Genomic DNA, 18327 nt, shown 5'->3' with positions numbered 1-18327 from the left:
CCCCGTACCACGTGCACGCCTGGGCGCCGCCATCTTGCCGGAAACCACGTGTCGGCATGGGCGCCGCCATCTTGCCAGAAACCACGTGTCTGAAATTGGGTGAAAAATTGGGTGAAAATTGGGGAGAAATTGGGGGAAAAATTAGGGAAAAATTGGGGGAAAATTGGGGGAAAAATTGGGGGGAAATTGGGGGGAAATTGGGTGAAAATTGGGGGGAAATTGGGGGAAAATTGGGGGGAAATTGGAGGAAAATTGGGGGAAAATTGGGTGAAAATTGGGGGGAAATTGGGGGAAAATTGGGGTGAAATTTGGGCGAAAATTGGGGGAAAATTGGGAGAAAATCGGTGCTGAAATGGGAAAAATTGGGGCAAAATTGGGGGGAAATCGGGGTGAAAAATGGGGGAAAATTGGGGGAAAATTGGGTGAAAATCGGTGCTTAAATGGGCGGCATCCAGCGCCTCTACGGCAAGCAGGGGGGTTAAATTTGGGGGGAAACGGGGGGAAAAATTGGGGGGAAATTGGCCAAAAATGGGGTGAAAATTTGGGGGAAATTAGGGGAAAAATTGGGGGAAAATTGGGGGAAAAATGGGTGAAAAATTGGGAGAAAATTGGGGGGAAATTGGGCGAAAATTGGGGGAAATTGGGGGAAAAATTGGGTGAAAATCAGTGCTGAAGTTGGGGAAAAATTAGGTGAAAATTGGGTGAAAATTGGGGGGGAATTGGGGGAAAATTGGGGAGAAATTGGGGGAAAATTGGGGGGAAATTGGGTGAAAATTGGGTGAAATCGGTGCTGAAATGGGACCAAAATTGGCCAAAAAATGGCGGAAAATCGATGTGAAATTGGGCGGAAATTGGGGGAAAATTGGGGGAAAAATCGGGTGAAAATTGGGTAAAAAATCGCGGGGGCGGCGCGGGAGGGGAAGGGTCGGGACTTAACCCGGGGGAGGGGTCTGGGGGCTGGGAATTGGGATTTTGGGAATTTTGGGATTTTGGGGATTTTGGGAATTTGGGACTTTGGGATTTTGGGGTTTTGGGGTTTCGGGATTGGGATTTAGGATTGAGATTGGGAATTGGGATTGGGGATTTTGGGGTTTGGGGTTCGGGGGTTTGGGGATTTGGGGGTGAGGATTTCTCCCGGGGGAGGGGTCTGAGAAGTCTGGGGGCTATGGAATTTTGGGATTTTGGGGTTTTGGAATTTGGATTTAGGATTGAGATTGGGGATTGGGGAATTGGGATTGGGGATTTGAGGATTTGGGGGTCGGGATTTATCCCGGGAAAGGGGACGGGAGCTGAGCGGGGGCGGGCGTGGGGAGGGGTCTGGGGGTTGGGGATTGGGATTTTGGAATTTTTGGGATTTTGGGATTTGGGATTTTGGATTTTGGGGTTTTGGGAATTTGGGATTTAGGATTGAGATTGGGGAATTGGGATTGGGGATTTTGGGGTTTGGGATTTTGAGGATTTGGGGGTCGGGATTTATCCCGGGGGAGGGGACGGGACCTGAAGGGGGCGGGCGTGGGGAGGGGTCTGGGGGTTGGGGATTGGGATTTTGGGAATTTTGGATTTTGGGATTTGGGGTTTTGGGATTTAGATTTAGGATTGAGATTGGGGATTGGGGAATTGGGATTGGGGACTGGGAAATTGGGGATTTGGGGACGGGACCTGAAGGGGGCGGGCGTGGGGAGGGGTCTGGGGGTTGGGGATTGGGATTTTGGGAATTTTTGGGGTTTCGGGATTTTGGGATTTTTGACAATTTGGGATTGGGATTTTGGGGTCTGGGATTTGATTTGGGATTTTGGGTTTTGGGATTTTTGGGATTTTGGGATTTTTGGGGTTTAGGATTGGAATTTTTCAGAATCTAGGATTTGATTTGGGATTTTTGGGGTTTGGGATTTTGGGATTTTTGACAATCTGGGATTGGGATTTTTGGGTTTTGGGGTTTTTGGGAATTTAGGGTCTCAAATCCGAATTTTTGGGGTCTGGGATTGGGATTTTTTTTGGTAATCTGGGAGTGGGATTTTGGGATTGGATTTGGGGTCTCGAATTGGGATTTTTGGGGTTTGGCATTGGAATTTTTGAGAATCTGGGATTGGGATTTTTGGGGTCTGGGATTTGATTTGGGAATCTGGGATTTGGATTTTTGGGGTTAAAGATTGGCATTTTTCAGAATCTAGGATTTGATTTGGGATTTTTGGGTTTTGGGATTTTTGGGATTGGGATTTTTGGGAATTTGGGATTGGGATTTTTGGGGTCTGGGATTTTGGGATTTTTGAGAATCTGGGATTGGGATTTGGGGTCTCAAATCGGAATTTTTGGGGTCTGGGATTGGGATTATTTTTGTAATCTGGGATTGGGATTTTGGCATTGGATTTGAGGTCTCAAATTGGGAATTTTGGGGTCTGGGATTGGGATTTTTGGGGTCTGGGATTTGATTTGGGAATTTGGGAATTTGGGAGTTTTGGGATTTGGGATTGGAATTTTTGAGAATCTGGGATTGGGATTTTTGGGGTCTGGGATTTGATTTGGGAATTTTGGGTTTTGGGATTTTTGGGGTTTGGCATTGGAATTTTTGAGAATCTGGGATTGGGATTTTTGGGGTCTGGGATTTGATTTGGGAATCTGGGATTGGGATTTTGAGATTGGATTTGGGGTCTCAAATTTTTTTGGGAATTTTGGTGTTTGGGATTTTTGGGATTTGGATTTTTGGGGTTTGGGATTGGAATTCTTGAGAATCTGGGATTGGGATTTTTGGGGGTCTGGGGTTTGATTTGGGATTTTTGGGACTGAGATTTTTGGGAATTTGGGATTGGGATTTTTGGGGTTTGGGATTGGGATTTTTGGGAATTTGGGATTGGAATTTTTGGGGTTTGGGATTGGGATTTTTGAGAATCTGGGATTGGATTTGGGGTCTCAAATCAGAATTTTTGTAGTCTGGGATTGGGATTGCGGGATTGGATTTGGGGTTTCAAATTGGGATTTTTGGGGTCTGGGATTTGATTTGGGATTTTTGGGTTTTGGGATTTTTGGAATTTGGGATTGGGATTTTTGAGAATCTGGGGCTTGATTTGGGAATTTGGGATTGGGATTTTTGGGAATTTGGGATTGCGATTGGGGGTCTCAAATCCGAATTTTTGGGGATCTGGGATTGGGATTTTTTTGGTAATCTGGGATTGGGATTTTGGGATTGGATTTGGGATTTTTGGGATTGGGATTTTTGGGGTCTGGGATTTGATTTGGGATTGTGGTATTGGATTTGAGGTCTCAAATCAGAATTTTTGGGATCTGGGATTGGGATTTTGGGATTGGATTTGGGGTCTCGAATTGGGAATTTTGGGGTCAGGGATTTGATTTGGGAATTTGGGATTGGGATTTTTCATAATCTAGGATTTGATTTGGGATTTTTGGGTTTTGGGATTTTTGGGGATTTGAGATTTGATTTGGAATTTTGGGATTGGATTTGGGGTCTTGAATTGGGAATTTTGGTGTTTGGGATTTGATTTGGGATTTTGGGGTTTTGGGATTTTTGGGATTGGGGTTTTTGAGAACCTGGGATTGGGATTTTTGGGATTTTGAGATTGGGATTTTTGGGTTTGGGATTTTGGGATTTTTGACAATTTGGGATTGGGATTTTTGGGGTCTGGGATTTTTGGGATTTTGGGATTGGGATTTGGGGTCTCAAATCGGAATTTTTGGGGTCTGGGATTGGGATTTTTTTTGTAATTTGGGATTGGATTTTGGGATTGGATTTGGGGTCTCGAATTGGGATTTTTGGGGTCTGGGATTTGATTTGGGATTTTTGGGTTTTGGGATTTTTGGGTTTGGGATTGGGATTGGGATTTTGGGAATTGGGCATTGGAATCTTGGAGTGCCAATAAAAGTCCCAATAAAATCCCCCCAAAATCTCAATAAAATTTCCCAAAAATCCCAATAAAATGTAGAGAAAAAAAAATCATCCAAAAATGTAAAATTCCCCCCAAACCCCAATAAAATCCCAATAAAACAATTCACAAATTTTCTCCATTTTTTTATTGAATCAAATCCCAATAAAATCCTGAAAAAATCAGAATAAAGTCAAAACCAAAATTTCATAAAATCCCCTAAAAAATCACAATAAAATCCCAATAAAATCCAGACCAAATCTTCATAAAATCTCCCCAAAATCTCAGTAAAATCCCAATAAACCCCTGACAAAACCTCTATAAAATCCTGGAAAAAATCAAAATAAATTCCTGATAAAGTAAAATAAAATTCCCCATAAAATCCTCATAAATTAAAAAAAAATCCCAATAAAATTCCCCAAATTTCCAATTAAATCCCAATAAAATCCAGAAAAAAATCCAAATAAATCCACAAATTTTCCCCATTTCCTTATTGGATTAAATCCCAATAAAATCCTAAAAAAATCAGAATAAAGTCAAAACCAAAATTTCATAAAATCCCCAAAAAACCTCAATAAAATCCCAATAAAATCCAGACCAAATCTTCATAAAATCCCCCAAAAAATTCATAAAAAATCTCAATAAAATCCCAATAAAACCCTGACAAAACCTCTATAAAATCCTGGAAAAAATCAAAATAAATTCCTGATAAAGTAAAATAAAATTCCCCATAAAATCCTCATAAATTAAAAAAAAATCCCAGTAAAAAACGCCAAATTTCCAAATTAAATCCCAATAAAATCCAGAAAAAATCCAAATAAAACAAATTTTTCTCCATTTCTTTATTGGATCAAATTCCAATAAAATCCAGAAAAAATCAGAATAAAGTCAAAACCAAAATTTCATAAAATTCCCCAAAAAATTTCAATAAAATCCCAATAAAATCCAGATTAAATTTTCATAAAATCCCCCAAAAATTCATTAAAAAATCTCAATTAAATGCCAATAAAACCCTGACAAAACCTCTATAAAATCCTGGAAAATATAAAAATAAATTCCAGATAAAGCAAAATAAAATTCCCCATAAAATCCTGATGAATTCCAGAAAAAAATTCCCCAAAATTCCAAATTAAATCCCAATAAAATTCAGAAAAAAATCCAAATAAAACAATTTTTTTTCCCCATTTCTTTATTGGATCAAATCCCAATAAAATCCAGAAAAAATCCCAATAAAATAAAAAAAAAACCAGAATAAAAATTCAAATTTCTGTGTGGATGTTGCGCTGTTCTCGCACAAATTCCTGAACTTTTTTGGGGTTTTTCCCCCAATTATTTTTTGGGATTTTCCCCCAGATTTTTGGGATTTTTTCCCCAGATTTTTGGGATTTTTCCCTGCAGTTTTTTAGCATTTTTTTTCCGGGTTTTTGGGGCTATTTTCCTGGATTTTTTTGGGGATTTTCCCCCAGTTTTTCCTCAGATTTTTGGGATTTTTCCCACAGTTTTTTGGCATTTTTTCCTGGATTTTTGGGGGGTTTTTTTCCTGGGTTTTTTGAAGTTTTTCCCCAGATTTTTTGGGATTTTTCCCACAGTTTTTGACGTTTTTCCCTGCAGTTTTTTGGCATTTTTTTTCCGGATTTTTGGGGCTTTTTTCCTGGATTTTTTTGGGGTTTTTCCCCAGATTTTTGGGGGATTTTTCCCACAATTTTTGAGGTTTTTCCCTCCAGTTTTTTGGCATTTTCCCAGGATTTTTGGGGCTTTTTTGCTGGACTTTTCCCCCACGTTTTTAATATTTTTCCCTGCAGTTTTTTGGCACTTTTTTTCCTGGATTTTTGGGGCTTTTTTTCCTGGATTTTTTTGGGATTTTCCCCAGATTTTTCCCGCAGTTTTTGAGATTTTTCCCTGCAGATTTTTGGGATTTTTTCCTGAATTTTTGGGGCTTTTTTCCTGGATTTTTTTGGGATTTTTCCCCCAGTTTTTCCCCAGATTTTTGGGATTTTTCCCACAGTTTTTGAGGTTTTTCCCTACAATTTTTTGGCATTTTTTTCTGGATTTTTGGGGCTGTTTTTCTGGATTTTTTTGGCATTTTCCCACAGTTTTTTGGGATTTTTTCCACAGCTTTTGGCATTTTTCCTGGATTTTTGGGCCTTTTTTTCCCGTTTTTTTGGGGATTTTCCCTCAGTTTTTTGGGATTTTCCCCACAGTTTTTGAGGTTTTTCCCTGCAGGTTTTTGGCATTTTTTCCTGGATTTTTGGGGCTTTTTTCCTGGACATTTCCCCCACGTTTTTAATATTTTTCCCTGCAGTTTTTTGGCGCTTTTTTTCCTGGATTTTTGGGGCTTTTTTTCCTGGATTTTTTTGGGATTTTCCCCAGATTTTTCCCGCAGTTTTTGAGATTTTTCCCTGCAGATTTTTGGGATTTTTTCCTGAATTTTTGGGGCTTTTTTTCCTGGATTTTTTTGGGGATTTTACCACAGTTTTTTTGGGGTTTTTCCCTGCAGTTTTTGTGGCTTTTCCCTGCAGTTTTTTGGTATTTTTTCCTGGATTTTTGGGGCTTTTTTTCCTGGATTTTTCTGGAGTTATTCCCCAGATTTTGGGGGGATTTTGCAACAAATTTTGAGGTTTTTCCCGGCAGTTTTTTGATATTTTTTCCTGGATTTTTGGGCCTTTTCTTCCTGTGTTTTTTTTGGGATTTTTCCCCCAGTTTTTTTGGATTTTTTCCACAGTTTTTGAGGTTTTTCCTTGCAAGTTTTTGGCATTTTTTTCAGGATTTTTGGGGCTTTTTCTCCTGGATTTTTCGGGATTTTCTCCCAGTTTTTCCCCAGATTTTTTGGGATTTTTTTCCACAGTTTCTGAGGTGTTTCCCTGCAGTTTTTTGATAATTTCTCCTGGATTTTTGGAGCTTTTGTTTCTGGATTTTCTTGGGATTTTTCCCCAGATTTTTTGGGGTTTTTCCCCAGATTTTTTGGGATTTTCCCTGCAGTTTTTGAGGTTTTTCCTTGCAGTTTTTTGGCGGTTTTTTCAGGATTTTTTAGGTTTTTCCCTCAGTTTTTTGGGGATTTTTCTGACAGTTTTTGAGGTTTTTCCTGCAGTTTTTTGGCATTTTTTCCTGGATTTTTGGGGCTTTTTTTTCCTTTTTTTCCTGGATTTTTTTGGGGATTTTGCCACAGTTTTTTTGGGGATTTTCCTGCACATTTTTTGTTTTTTTCCCTCATTTCCAGCTGAGGATCTCTGTGGTGGCCAGCCAATTCCCAAAAAATTTTTGGGAATTTTTCCGGATTTTTGGGGTTAATTTCCTGGATTTTTTGGGGATTTTTCCCCCAGATTTTTGGGGGATTTTTCCCACAGTTTTTTTTGGCATTTTTTCCTGGATTTTTGGGGCTTTTTTTCCTGGATTTTTTTTGAGATTTTCCCCCAATTTTTTGGGGTTTTTTCCCCAGATTTTTGGGGTTTTTCCCACAGTTTTTGAGGTTTTTCCCTGCAGTTTTTTGACATTTTTCCTGGATTTTTGGGGCTTTTTTCCTGGATTTTTTTGGGGGATTTTCCCACAGTTTTGACATTTTTCCTGGATTTTTGGGGCTTTTTTTCCTGGATTTTTTGGGGATTTTCCCCCAGTTTTTCCCCAAATTTTTGGGTTTTTTTCCACAGACTTTGAGATTTTTCTCTGCAGTTTTTGGCATTTTTTCCTGGATTTTTGGGCCTTTTTTTCCTGTTTTTTTGGGGGATTTTCCCTCAGTTTTTTGGGATTTTTCCACAGTTTTTGAAGTTTTTCCCTGCAGGTTTTTGGGATTTTTTCTTGGATTTTTGGGGCTTTTTTTCCTTTTTTTCCTGGATTTTTTTGGGGATTTTGCCACAGTTTTTTTGGGTTTTTCCCCACATTTTTTGGGTTTTTCCCCTCATTTCCAGCCGAGGGTCTCTGCTGTCGCCAGCCGGGCGAGGCTCCGGAGCTCCACGCTCAGGAGGCGCCTCCAGCACTGAAATTTTTGGAGTTTTTGGGATTTTTTTCCTGGATTTTTGGGGCTATTTTCCTGGATTTTTTTGGGGATTTTCTCTCAGTTTTTCCCACAATTTTTGAGATTTTTCCCTGCAGTTTTTTGGCATTTTTTCCTGGATTTTTGGGGCTTTTTTTCGGGATTTTTCCCCCAGATTTTTGGGATTTTTCCCCAGATTTTTGAGATTTTTCCCTGCAGTTTTTTGGGAATTTTTCTGGATTTTTTGGGGCTTTTTTCCTGGATTTTTTTGGGATTTCTCCCACAGTTTTTTGAGGTCTTTCCCTGCAGGTTTTTGGCATTTTCTCCTGGATTTTTGAAGCTATTTTACTGGACTTTTTTGGGGATTTTCCCTCAATTTTTTTGGGATTTTTCCCACAGTTTTTGAGATTTTTCCCTACAGCTTTTGGCAATTTTTTTCTGGATTTTTGGGGTTTTTTCCTGGATTTTTTTGGCATTTTTCCCACAGTTTTTGAGGTTTTTCCCTGTAGCTTTTTGAGATTTTTTTCCTGGATTTTTGAAGCTATTTTCCTGGATTTTTTTGGGATTTTCCCCCAGTTTTTCCCCAGATTTTTGGGATTTTTCCCTGCAGTTTTTTGGCATTTTTTCCTGGATTTTTGGGGCTTTTTTTCTGGATTTTTTTGGGATTTTCCTGCATATATTTTTGTTTTTTTCCCCTCATTTGCAGGTGAGGGTCTCAGTGGTCGCCAGCCGGGCGAGGCTCCGGAGCTCCACGCTCAGGAGGCGCCTCCAGAACCTTCCCTGAGCGGGGAAACGGGGAGAGCCTGGGGGGGAGAGGAAACCACAAAAATCAGCAAAATCATCAAAATCCCACATTAACAAAAATCCGCAATCCCCAATTCCCTAAATCCCAAAAATCCCAAATTCCCAAAATCCTAAATATCCCAAATCTGAACTCAACAAAAATCCCAAATCATAAAAACCCCAAATTCCCAAATCCCAAAGTCCCAAAATCCCCAAATCCTAAAAATCCCGAATTCCCAATTCCCTAAATCATAAAAATCCCAAATTCCCCAAAACCCCAAAGTCCCAAATTCCCCAAACCCTAAAAATCCCAAATCTGAACTCAAAATCCCAAATTTCCAAAAATCCCAAAATCCTAAAAATCCCAAATTCCCAAAATCATAAAAATCCCAAATCACCAAAAACCCAAAATCCTAAAAATCCCAAATTCCCAATTCCCAAAGTTCCAAAGTCCCAAAAATCCCAAAGTCCTAAAAATCCCAAATTCCCAAAATCCTAAAAATCCCAAATCTGAACTCAACAAAAATCCCAAATTTCCAAAAATCCCAAATCCCCAAAAATCCTAAAATGCCAACATCCCCAATATCTGAAATCCCAAATTTCAGATTCCAAAAAATCCCAAATCCCCAAAAATCCCAAATCTGAATGAAGAAAAATTCCCAAATATTCCAAACTCCTGAAAATTCCACTCCCAAAAATCCCCAAATCAAAAACATAAAATTACAAAAAACCCCAAAGTTCCTAAAAAATAAAAAAAAAGCCAAAAATCCCCAAAAATTCCAATCCCAAATTCCCAACAAATCAAAATCCCAAAGTTCCAATTCCGGATTCCCCAAATCCCGAAATGCTGAAAATCCCAAATTTCCCAAATCCTAAAAATCCCAAATCTGAACTGGACAAAAATCCCAAATTTCCAAAAATCCAAAAATCAAAAAAAAATTCCCAAAATAATCCCAAATTCCAAAAAAAACCTAAAAATTCCACTCTTAAAATCCCAAAAATTTGAAAATCCAGATGAATCCCAAATTCCAAACCCCAAATTCCTCAAAATTCCCAAACCCGTAAAAATCCCCTAAAATCCCAAAAATTGAAAATTCCTAAAAATTCCCATCCCAAAATTCCCAAAATCCCAAATCTGAAATTCCCCAAAAATTCCAATTTACAATTCCCAAATATCCAAAAATCAAAAAAACTCAAATCCAAAATCCCCAAATTTCAAAAAATCCCAAATTCGCAAAATCAAAATTTCTCAGGTCCCAAATTTCCCAAATCCTAAAAATCCCAAATCCCAAAGTTCCAAATTCCCCAAATCCTAAAAGTCCCAAATCTGAACTCGACAAAAATCCCAAATTTCCAAAAATCCCAAATCCTAAAAATCCCAAATTCCCAATTCCCAAATTCCCAAAATCCTCAAATCCTAAAAATCCCAAATTTACAAAACCTGAAAGCCTGAGGATCCCAAATTACCAAAAATCCCAAATCATAAAAATCCCGAATTTCCAAAACCCGAAAGCCTGGAAATCCCAAATTAGCAAAAATCTCAAATTCCCAAAAATCCCAAATTCCCCAAATCCTAAAAGCCCCAAATCTGAACTCGACAAAAATCCCACATTTCCAAAAATCCCAAAATCCTAAAAACCCCAAATTCCCAATTCCCTAAATCATAAAAATCCCAAATTACCAAAAAACCCAAAATCCTAAAAATCCCAAATTCCCAAATCCCAAAACCCCAAAGTCTCAAATTCCCCAAATCTGAACTCTCCAAAAATCCCAAATTTCCAAAAAATCCCAAAATCCCAATTCCCTAAACCATACATATCCCAAATTCCCTAAAATTCTGAAACATAAAAATCCCAAATTCCCAATTGCCCAAATCCTAAAAATCCCAAATTCCCAAAACCCCAAAGTCCCCAAGTCCCAAAATCCTCAAATCTTAAAAACCCCAAATCTGAACTCGACAAAAATCCCAAATTCCCAATTCTCTAAATCATAAAAATCCCAAATAATCAAAAATCCTAAATGCTAAAAATCCCAAATTCCCAAAACCCCAAAGTCCCCAAACCCTAAAAATCCCAAATTCCCAATTCCCTAAATCCTAAAAATCACAAATTCCAAAAATCCTAAAAATCCCAAATTCCAAAGTCCCAAAGTCCCAAAAATCCCAAATCCCAAAGTTCCAAAGTCCCCAAATCCTAAAAATCCCAAATCTGAACTTGACAAAAATCCCAAATTACCAAAAATCCCAAATCCTAAAAATCCCAAATTCCCTAAATCATAAAAATCCCAAATTACAAAAAAACCCAAATCCTAAAAATCCCAAATTCACAAAACCTGAGAGCCTGAAGATGCCAAACTACCAGAAACCCAAAATCCTAAAAATGCCAAATTCCCAAATCCCCAAACCCCAAAGTCCCCAAACCCTAAAAATCCCGAATCTGAACTCGACAAAAATCCCAAACCCTAAAAATCCCAAATTCCCAATTCCCAAATCCCAAAAATCCCAAATTCCCAAAACCCCAAAGTCCCAAATTCCCCAAATCCTAAAAGTCCCAAATCTGAACTTGACAAAAATCCCAAATTACCAAAAATCCCAAATCCTAAAAACCCCAAATTCCCAAAACCCCAAAGTCCCAAATTCCCAATTCCCTAAATTATAAAAATCCCAAATTTCCAAAAATCTCAAATCCTAAAAATCCCAAATTACCAAAATCCTCAAATCCTAAAAATCCCAAATTCCCAATTCCCTAAATTATAAAAATCCCAAATTACCAAAAATCCCAAGTCATAAAAATCCCAAATTTCCGAAAGCCTGGAAATCCCAAATTAGCAAAAATCCCAAATTCCCCAAATCCTAAAAATCCCAAGTTTCCAAAAAATTCCAGTCCCCAAATCCCAAATTTCCAAATCCAAAATTCCCCAATTTCAAAAAATCCCAAATCCACAAAATCCTAAAAATTCCAATCCCAAATTCCCAAGACCCAAAATCCCAAAAGCAAAAATCCAAATTTGGGGTTTAGATTTTGAGACGTTTTAGGAATTGTTGGGAATTTTGAAATTGGGAAGTTCAGGATTTTTGGGAATTTGGGACTGAAAATTTTGGGAATTATTTGAAATTTTTGTTTAGGAATTTGGGATTTTTGGGGATATTTGTTCAGGAATTTGGATTATTTGTTATTTTTTCAGTTTGGAATTTATAAATTTTCGGGATTTCGGTGTTTCTCTCACCAATTCCACAGGATTTTGAGAATTTGGGATTTTTGTTTGGGAATTTGCAATTTTTATTTGGGAATTTCAGATTTTTATTTAGGAATTTGGGATTTTTGTTTGGGAATTTGGGATTTTTGGGAATTTTTGCTCAAGAATTTTGATAATTTGGGATTTCTGAGTTCGGAATTCTGGGAATTTTGATCATTTGGGATTTTGGGATTTCTGGAATTTTGAGAATTTGGAAATTTTATTCAGGAATTTGGGAATGTTTGGGCTGGAAATTTGGGATTTTTGTTTGGGAATTTGGGATTTTTGGGGATTTTTGGGGATTGTCGCTCAGGAATTTTAAAAATTTGGCATTTTTTGAATTTGGAATTTTGGGGATTTTTGTTTGGAAATTTGGGATTTTTGCTCAGGAATTTGAATCCTTTGGGATTTCTGGGTTAGGAATTAGGAATTTTTGGGGATTTTTGTTTGGGAATTTGGGATTTTTCTTTCGAAATTTCAGATTTTTGGGGATTTTTTGCCCAGGAATTCTGATGATTTGTTATTTTTTGAGTTTGGAATTTATAAATTTGGGATTTCTGGGTTAAGAATTAGAAGTTTTTTGGGATTTTTGTTTGGGAATTTGGGATTTTTATTTGGGAATTTGGGATTTCTGTTTGAGAATTAAGGATTTATGGATTTTTCCTCAGAAATTTTGATAATTTGGGATTTCTGGGTTAGAAATTAGAAATTTTTTGGGATTTTTCTTTCAGAATTTGGAATTTTTATTTTAGAATTTGAAATCTTAGTTTTGGAATTCGGGACTTTGGTTTATAAATTTGGAATTTTTGTTCAGGAATTTGGGATTTCTGTTTGGGGATTTGGGATTTTTGGGGATTTTTGGGGATTTTTGCTCAGGAATTTTGATCATTTGGGATTTTGGGATTTCTGGGACTTTGAGAATTTTGGGGATTTTTGTTTGGGACTTTTGGGGACTTTTCATTGGGAATTTGGGAATTTTTGGGATGGAAATTTGGGAATTTTAATGTGGAATTTGGGTTTTTTTGGAATTTGGGATTTTGGAAATTTGGGACTTTTGGGATTTTGAGAATTTGAGATTTTTGCTTGGGAATTTGGGATTTTTGGAGACTTTTGCTCAGGAATTTTGATCATTTGGGATTTCTAGGTGAGGAATTTTTGGGGATTTCTGTTTGGGAATTTGGGATTTTTGGGGATTTTTGCTGAGAAATTTTGATAATTCAGGATTTCTGAGTTCGGAATTTTGAGAATTTTGATAATTTGGGAATTTGGGATTTCTGGGATTTTCAAAGTTTTGGGGACTTTGGTTTGGGAATTTGGGATTTTAATTTGGGAAATTGGGATTTTTGAAGATTTTCGCTCAAGAATTTTGACCCTTTCCCAGTGTTTGAGTTTGGGATTTATAAATTTGGGATTTTTGGTTTCTCTCACCGATGCCATGGAAGATTCTGGCGACGGCTCTGCCCGAGAATTCCTGGGCACGGACCCCCTGCTCCTCATATTCCAAAGAAATATAAAGGAATTTTTGGCGTTTTTTTCCATAGAATTTTCAGGGGTTTTTGAAAATTTTCCAAAGAAGTTTTTGGATTTTTTCCTCGCATTTTTTCCATTTTTTCACACTTTTTTTGGGATTTTTGGCCGGAATTTTTGGGATTTTTGGAAATTTTCCAAGTAATTTTTTGATTATTTTCCTCCAATTTTTCAGCATCATTTTTGAGAATTTTTATCATTTTTTCACGGGATTTTTCAGGATTTTTGGATGGAATTGTTGGGGAGTTTTCCAAGGAATTTTAAAGGAATTTTTGGGTTTTTTCCATGGAATTTTTTGGGGTTTTTTTGGAAGTTTTCAAGGAATCTTCTTTGGAACTTCTTTTATTTTGGGCTTGGATTTCTGGGCACTATTTTTGTGCTTTTTGTTCATTTTTTCACGGGTTTTTTTTTAAGTTTTCAAGGAATTTTTTTAGAATTTTTTTGAAGTTTTTTGAATTTTTTCCCTTGGATTTTTCTGAGTAATCTTCGATTTCTTTTCGATTTTTTCACGGATTTTTTACAGATTGTTGGGTGGAATTGTTGGGGATTTTTCCAAGGAATTTTAACAAAATTTTTGGGGCTTTTCCCATGGAATTTTTGGGATTTTTGGAAAATTCCCAAGGAATTTTTTGAGATTTTCCCATGGAATTTTTGACTTCCATTTTTTTAGGATTTCTTTGAACTTTTCCAAGGTTTTTTTTTAGATTTTCCAGGAAATTTTTTGGGATTTTTGGATGAAACTTTTAGAAACTTTTTCAACAATTTTGGGTGATTTCTACAAAAAATTCAAGAAATTTTTAATTTTTTCAACATTTTCTCAAGAAATTTTTCAAGATTTCCTTTGGAATTTTCAGGATTTTGGCTGAAACTTTTTAAGATTCTTTTCCATGGAATTTTTTGGGTTTTTTTTTTTTTTGAAGTTTCCAAGGAATTATTTTGGAGTTTTTTTTGGAATTTTTTTGATTTTTTCCTTGGATTTTTGGTGTTATCTTTGGGGTTTTTTAAATTTTTCCACGGATTTTTGGATTGAATTTTTGTGGATTTTTCCACAGAATTTTTAGGGATTTTTTTTTTTTAAGTTTTCAAGGAATTATTTTGAAGTTTTCTTGGAATTTTTTTTTTTTTTAGTTTTTTCCTTGGATTTTTTGGTGTTATTTTTGGGGATTTTTTTTTTATTTTTTCACGGATTTTTTCGGGATTTTTGGATAAAATTTTTGGGGTTTTTTTTTCCATGGACATTTTCAAGGAATTTTGAAAATTCCCATGAATTTTTTCTTTTGGAATTTTCCAAGGAATTTTATTTTTTTCCTTGGATTTTTTGATGTTATTTTTGATGTTATTTTTGGGGATTTTTTTGATTTTTTCGCGGATTTTTTTGGGATTTTTGGATGGGATTTTTGGGGATTTTTCCAAGGAATTTTAAAGGAATTTTTGGGGTTTTTTCCATGGAATTTTTCGGGATTTTTGGAAAATTCCCAAGGAATTTTTTGAGATTTTCCCATGGAATTTTTGACTTTGATTTTTTTTAGGATTATTTAACGCTTCCAGAGAGCTTCCAGAGACTTTTAGATAAAATTCTTAGAAATTTTTTCAATGAATTTTGGGTGATTTTTAAAAAATTTTCAGAGTTTTTTTTTAAGGAATCTTTCAAGATGTCCTTTGGAATATTCACAATTTTAGCTGAAATTTTTTAGGATTTTTTTTCCATGGAATTTTTCGGGGGTTTTTCTGAAGCTTTCAAGGGACTTTTTTAATGTTGTGAATAAAATTTCGGGATTTTTTTTCCATGGAAATTTTCAAGGAATTTTTAAATTTTCTATAGATTTTTTTTTTAATTTTCTCAAAGGACTTCTTGAATTTTTCAGCGTTATTTTTGCGGATTTTTTTCATTTTTTTTCCCGGATTCTTTGGGAATTTTTGGCTGGAATTTTGGATTTTTTCCAAGGAATTTATTGGATTTTTCTTTGGATTTTTCCGTGCTACTTTTGGGGTTTTTTTTCATTTTTTTCCTGGATTTTTTGGGGATTTTTGGATGGAATTGTTGGGGATTTTTCCAAGCAATTTTAAAAGAATTTTTTGAGTTTTTTCAACACAACTTTTACGGTTTTTCTTGAAACTTTCAAGCAATTATTTTGGAAATTTTTTTGAAATTTCTTGGATTTTTTGGCGTTATTTTTGCGGATTTTTATTCATTTTTTCCCGGATTTTCCCAGGATTTTTGGCTGGAATTTTTGGGAATTTCAGGAATTCTCACCTGTGGAATATTTGGAAGCTCTCCCGCAGCCTCCTGAGCTCGGCCCTGCCCCAGCAATTCAGGGATTCCCAAGGGGATTTCAGGGAGTTTTTGGGGGATTTTTCCAACAAATTTTAAAGGAACTTTTTGTGATTTTTTCCGTTGAATTTTTAGGGATTTTTGAACATTTTCCAAAAAATTTTTTTGTATTTTTTCCAAGGAATTTTTTGGATCTTTTAGCGTTATTTTTGTGGATTTTTTTTCATTTTTTCACAGATTTTTCTGGGATTTTTGGCTGAAATTTTTTAGGGGTTTTTTCCTTGGAATTTTAAAGGGTCTTTTCAAAGCCTTCAAGGATATTTTTTCGGAATTTTTTGGATTTTTTCCTTGGATTTTTCAGCGTTATTTTTGGGGATTTTTTTCATTTTTTCCCTGATTTTTTGGGGATTTTTGAATAAAATTTTTGGGAATGTTCTTCCCATAGAATTTTTAGGAGTTTTTCTTTCAAGTTTTCAAGGAACTTTTTTGGAATTTTTTTAGATTTTTTTTTTTATTTTTTCCTCGGATTTTTCGGCTTTATTTTTGGGGTTTTTTTTCATTTTTTCACGAATTTTTCCGGGATTTTCGCTGGATTATTTTAGGACTTTTTCCCATGGAATTTTTAGGGGTTTTTTTGATGTTTCCAAGGAATTTTTTGGATTTTTTCCTTGGGTTTTTTCGCATTAGTTTGGTTTTTTTTTTTTTAACATTTCACGGATTTTTTTTGGGATTTTTGGCTGGAATTTTCAGGATTTTTTTCAATGAAACTTTCAGACTTTTCTTTTTGACATTTTGAAGGGATTATTTCAGAAGTTTTTTTGGAATTTTTTTGATTTTTTCCTTGAACTTTTTGGCATCAATTTTGCGGATTTTTTTCATTTTTTCACGGATTTTTTTGGGATTTCTGAGTGGAATTTCTAGGATTTTTTGGCGTTATTTTTGCAGATTTTTTTCATTTTTTTCCCGGATTTTTTCCCGGGATTTTTGCCTGGAATTTTTGGGAATTTCAGGAATTCTCACCTGTGGAATATTTGGAAGCTCTCCCGCAGCCTCCTGAGCTCGGCCCTGCCCCAGCAATTCAGGGATTCCCAAGGGAATTTCATACAATTTTTAGGGGATTTTTCCAAGAAATTTTTTGTGATTTTTTCCAAGGAATTTTTAAGGATTTTTAAACATTTTCCAAGGAATTTGTTTGGAATTTTTCAAGGAATTTTTTTGGTTTTTCCTTAGATTTTTTGGCACTAATTTTGGGGTTTGTTTTCATTTTTTCCAAGATTTTTTCAGAATTTTTGGCTGGAACTGTAAGGATTTATTCCCATGGATTTTTTACGGTTTTCATTTAAGCTTTCAAGGAAATTTTCTATTTTTTCCTTGGATTTTTTTTGAGTAATTTTTGACTTTTTTTTTTTTTCCATGGAATTTGTAAGGGTTTTTTTTAAGTTTTCAAGGAATTATTTTGGAATTTTTTTGGGATTTTTTTTATTTTTTCATGGCATTTTTGGGCGTTATTTTCGCGAATTTTTTCCATTTTTTCCCTGATTTTTTGGGGACTTCTGGCTGGAATTTTTGGGATTTTTTTCCCATGGAATTTTTAGGAGTTTTTTTTTCAAGTTTTCAAAGAATTTTTTTGGAACTTTTTTGATTTTTTCCTCAGAATTTTCGGCGTTATTTTTGGGGTTTTTTTTCATTTTCTCACGGATTTTTTTGGGGATTTTTGGATGGAATTTTTGGAATTTTTTTTCCCATAGAATTTTTACGGGTTTTTTTTAAGTTTTCAAGGAATTTTTTGTATTTTTTCCTTGAATTTTTTGACGCTATTTTTGGGGACGCTTTTCATTTTTTCATGAAGTTTTTCAGGAGTTTTGGCTGAAATTTTTCAGGATAATTTTCTTAGGATTTCAAAGGGCTTTTTTGAAGCTTTCAAGCAATTATTTTGGAAATTTTTTTGAAATTCTTTTGATTTTTTCCTGGGATTTTTTTGCGTTATTTTCACGAATTTTTTTTCATTTTTTCCGGGGTTTTTTAGGGATTTTTGGCTGGAAATTTTAGGCTTTTTTAATGGGATTTTTAAGGTTTTTCTTTGACAAGTTCTGGGGATTTTTTTGGGATTTTTTTGCAATTTTTAAAATTTTTTCCTGGCATTTTTGGGTGTTATTTTCACAATTTTTTTCCATTTTTTCCCGGATTTTTTGGGGATTTTTGGCTGGAAATTTTAGGGGTTTTTTTAATGGAATTTTGGATTTTTTACTTTGACAATTCCAAGGAATTCTTTCTTAATTTTTTCGATTTTTTCTTTGGATTTTTTTGCGTTATTTTTGCAGGTTTTTTTCATTTTTTCCCGGATCTTTTGGGGATTTTTGGATGGAATATTTGGATTTTTTAGGAATTTCAGGAATTCTCACCTGTGGAATATTTGGAAGCTCTCCCGGAGCCTCCTGAGCTCGGCCCTGCCCCAGCAATTCAGGGATTCCCAAGGGGATTTCAGGGAGTTTTTGGGGGATTTTTCCAAGGAATTTTAAAGGAATTTTTCGGCTTTTTTTCCATGGAATTTTTAGGGGTTTTTCTGAAGTATTCCAGAATTTTTTCTGGAATTTTTTGGATTTTTTCCTTGGGTTTTTGGGCTCTATTTTTTGTGGGTTTTTTTTGTTTTTTCACGGATTTTGACTGGA

Source organism: Zonotrichia albicollis, chromosome 26 (genome assembly GCF_047830755.1).
Source record: "Zonotrichia albicollis isolate bZonAlb1 chromosome 26, bZonAlb1.hap1, whole genome shotgun sequence".
Taxonomy (NCBI): Eukaryota; Metazoa; Chordata; class Aves; order Passeriformes; family Passerellidae; genus Zonotrichia; species Zonotrichia albicollis.
Note: the sequence above shows the minus strand (reverse complement) of the source record.